The sequence below is a fragment of the Malania oleifera genome, chromosome 5 (genome assembly GCF_029873635.1).
Source record: "Malania oleifera isolate guangnan ecotype guangnan chromosome 5, ASM2987363v1, whole genome shotgun sequence".
Lineage (NCBI taxonomy): Eukaryota > Viridiplantae > Streptophyta > Magnoliopsida > Santalales > Ximeniaceae > Malania > Malania oleifera.
In genome coordinates this window covers 108,524,077-108,528,609 of record NC_080421.1, presented here as the reverse complement: position 1 = coordinate 108,528,609, position 4,533 = coordinate 108,524,077, and positions in this window count along the sequence as shown.

Sequence of the window (4,533 nt, the reverse complement as noted above, 5' to 3'; positions counted from 1 at the left end):
TTTTGTGCTTGTCTAGTTCGGCATTCTGGATATGTGGTGTGCCCTGAGTGTGTTTTGCTTCTTCTTATGAATTGCTCCGCTTCTACTTATGAATTACTATTCTACTTCTGTTTCAGAGGAACTTCTCTGTACTCCTCTGCCTCTGAATGCTCCTTTGTGCTCTGAATTCCAAAAAACTTTCTTCCTGGCTAATCCTCTCTCGCAATTTTTGCAGAGTTTCCTCTCTAAGTGCTTTTCAATTCTCACTTTTCTCTTTTAATTTATGCAAAATTTTCATTCTGCGATTTTCTAACGGTGTCTCTCAATTTCTGCAAGGCTTTTCCAGCTCTCTGCTCGTGTCCGACGCACTGTGCGAGCTTCCCTGTTTATAGGGAGGCTGGGGGTTGATTTGGTGCCAATTTGCTTCCCCTCTAGCGTGGCTTAACAGATTTCCCCTCTTTATTCCCTACGTTGACAAGGAATATTTTCTAATAGACTTGCTCACATGTGAATTGGTGTTTTGCACTTTATTTCATTTTTTTTGAATTTGGCTAACTACCCCTCTTAGTTGTTTCTTTTGGGCGCAAGTGGCTTGGGCGAGGAAGCTCTCGATTGTTCCAGTTGGCAATCCAGGAGTGGAGGGCTTCCCTGTATTTTATTTTTTTTGTAATTTTTTGCATGTATTTTGAATGTACCCATGTACCTCACTTCCTTGCAACATTTGTTTGTACCTACCAGTATGTTTTGATTGTATTTTTTGTAACTTTTTGCACACATCATTTTCGTATTTCTTATTGTATGTACTTGGCAACGAGTGCTATAACATTCTTGTAGTTAGGACACGTCCCCCCTTTTTTCCTTAATAAAAGTATGTGACCTGATGTACTTTTTAATTAGTTTTTGACCAGTTAAGCTCCAAAGAATGCCCGATAATTAAAATGTGACCTTAAGACTCAAACAAATACTCGATTTTGAAATTGAAAGACCCAATCTGAAAATTTAAAAGACTCGATTCAAAAATTTTGAAAGGCTCAAATTAAAATCTAAAAACTCAATTCAAAAGTTTGAATGACTCAATTTGAAAATTCCTAGACTCACATTAAAGAAATGGAAAACTCAATTTTCGAAATAAAAGGACTAAATTTTGAAACTCAAAGAACTCAACTAAAAGTTTGAAGAATTCAATTATGAGGACTCAATTTTTTAAAACCTAATAAAAGAAACCAATTTTGAAATTAACTAAAGTTAGAGAACCTTAGTTTAAAAGGACTCATTTTTTTTCAAAAATATAGGACTCAATTAAAAGAAAACGGTTCTAGGATTCTAATTTAAAACTTAGGACTCGAAAGGACTTAATTTTTGAAACTCGAGACTCAAAAACTTAATTTTGAAAAAGGGTTTGATTTAGGACTCAAAGTCACCTTTTATTTCATCAGGTCCTCTCAGGGAAGGCCTGGTTAAAATTGGGGTGCCTACAGTGAGTAGCAAGATGGTTCAGAAATTTTAAAGCACAGTGTGAAGGGCTTCTATGGGATGTTTGGAGGCATAGGATAGATGATAGTTTGTGTATTGCTTGGGACGAGAGGAGCCAATTTGGGATCTAGTGACTATACGTGGTTCAGGAGGCATGAGTTGTGACATAGGAAACGGGTCAGGCTAAGGGTTATTTTGTATAGGTGGGTTAAGTGGAGAGGGGAGTTCGTAAGGCTTAGGAGACGAGACAATGGGATTTAGATCTTGTAGACACCCCAAATTTAACCGGCTTTTCTCAAGAAGACCCGGTGTAATAAGATTTCTTTGAGTCTTGAATGGGCCCCTTTTTCCAAAATTGAGTCCCTGAGTCATTTGTTTCAAAAATTAATTCCCTTGAGTCTTGAGTTTTAAGATTGAGTCCCAATACCAGCCACTTTTAATAGGGTCCCTAAAATTAATTTTTCAAAATGAGTCCCTATATGGTGAATCAAGTCTTGTACCTCCAAAAATTGAGTCCTTGTGATTACAGTTTTAAACTGAGCTTTTATAACTTTAGTGGAGGTTTCTTTAATTGCAAAACTAATCTCTTTTCTTAATCCAAGGGTTGTGAAATAAGTCATATATTTTCAAAGTAGAGTCCAAGTATTGGTCACTTTTAATCGGACCCTTTGATTTCAAAATCAGTTTTATTTGTAAAAAATGAGTCCCGATACTTCGATTGGATTTTAATTTCAAAAACTGAGTTCTTTTAATTTTCAGTTGAATTCCTTAAATTTCAAAATTGAGTTCTTTTATCTTTTTCATTTGGAGAATGTGTTTTACAATTTTTAGTTTGAGTCTTAGAATTTTTAAAATTGAGTCTCACTAATTTTTGAATTTTTTAGATTAAGTCTTTCAATTTTTGAAGTGAGTCTTTCAAGTATAAGATTGTTTCTTTCAATTTCAAAACCACGTTTCTGTTTGAGAATTAAGGACAAAGTTTTACAGGCAGGTTTTCTTTGGGCAAGACTATTTAATTTTGACATGAGAGATTTCGGTCAAAATAAAAAAAGCACATGAGATCACACTTTTATTAAGAAGGGATAGGGTGCATGTCTAAAGTACAATGCAATTTCTAGAGAGATAGAGAGGATTTTTAGTTTTCTTAGTTGAGAAGAAATGAGAAAAATATATTTATAACTTCTTTAACCCGGCCATCCTCGTCGACGAATGGTGCCCTCGTGGACGAGGCCATGTAGTCAGCTCATCAACGAGACAATGGATTCGTCGACATATCTTGATATTACCGGTTTCCCAAAATCTCTCAGCTTCTCCTCGTCGACAAGCCTCTGAATTTCGTCAATGAGACTTACATGGACTTCGCCGACGAACTCTAGATTCATTGACGAAACCTGCTAAATTTCCAACTTTACCCCTTTATTATTTTAATTAAACCCACCTATCACGGTTCCGGTTCTTACAGTCTCCCCTCCTTACAAAAATTTCGTCCTCGAAATTTGTCATCTCTCATTCACAACTCATACATATAACTAATTACATACACATAACTCTAGAGAAAACTGACGACTACTACAGCGTAACCCCATTATACATATACATACACACCCTCACTTATGGTGGAGGAATACTGTAGTTACATAAACAACTGCCTCAGGAGTTCACAATATACACACTCCTGACGACTAACCACCTATCCCAACCCAAAGCAGGATAACGTACAAGTACTCAAAACAACTGTGGATACTTCTGACGTATCTCTATTTCCAGTTCCCAAGAAGCTTCCTCAACCTCATGGTTCCGCCACAATGTCTTCACTAACGGTATCTCTTTAGTACGAAGCTTCTGAACATTACGGTCCAGAACCTGAACAGGTATCTCCTCATACGCTAACGTATCGCCAATTTCCAACTCATCATAACTGATAACATGTGAGGGATCCAACACATATATCCTCAACATGTACACATGAAACACATCACGGACCCTCGAGAGTGCTGGGGGTAGTGCAATCCTGTAGCCTACCAGACCCACTCGCTTGAGAACCTCGAATGGTCCGATGTACCTCGGGCTCAGCTTGTCCTTTATCCCGAATCTCATCACCCCTTTCATCAGAGTGATACGCAGAAATATCTTACCCCCCACCTCGAACCCCAACTCACGGTGGCGAACATCTGCGTAACTCTTCTGCCGATTCTAAGCTGATTTAATCCTTTCCCGGATCAAACCCACCTTCTCAGATGCCTGCTGCACAAGTTCAGGTCCTAACACCTGATGTTCACCAACCTCATCCCAACATAAAGGATATCGACACCTTCGACCATATAGAGCCTCGAACGGTGTCATCTCGATACTAGTCTGAAAGCTGTTATTATAAGCGAACTCTACTAGTGGCATAAACTGTATCCAACTACCACCAAAATTTAACACACACGCTCTCAACATATCTTCCAAGATTTGTATCATCCTCTCCGACTGTCCATTAGTCTAGGGGTGGAACGCTGTACTAAAAGCAAGCTTCGTCCCCAACACTTCATGTAAGCTCGTCCAGAATCAAGAAGTAAACCTTGGGTCTTGATCTGACATAATGGAGACTGGTACCCCGTGCATTCTCACAATCTCATGCACATACATATCAGCTAGCCTACTCAAAGGATAGCCAACCTTCATCGGTATTAAATAAGTAGATTTCGTCAATCTATCCACGATCACCTAAATAGCATTCTGCCCGTGAAGTGCTGGTGGCAATCCGGTCACAAAATCCATGAAAATATACTCCCCCTTCCACACCGGAATAGGTAAAGGTTGCAATGGCCATGTCGGCCTTTGATGTTCAGCTCTCACCTGCTAACACGTCAGACACTGCTCCACGAACTGAGCAATCTGTCTCTTCATACCAGACCACCAGAAGGTCTCGCGCAAGTTCGATACATCTTTGTACTACCAGGATGTACCGTATACAAAGAGCGATGCGCTTCCTCTAGAATTGTCCTTCTGATCTCATTGTCGTTCGGAACACATAACTTGGTCCCAAACCTCAGCACACCTCCCTCAGAGATGTTAAACTCTGTAGTCAGTCCTTGC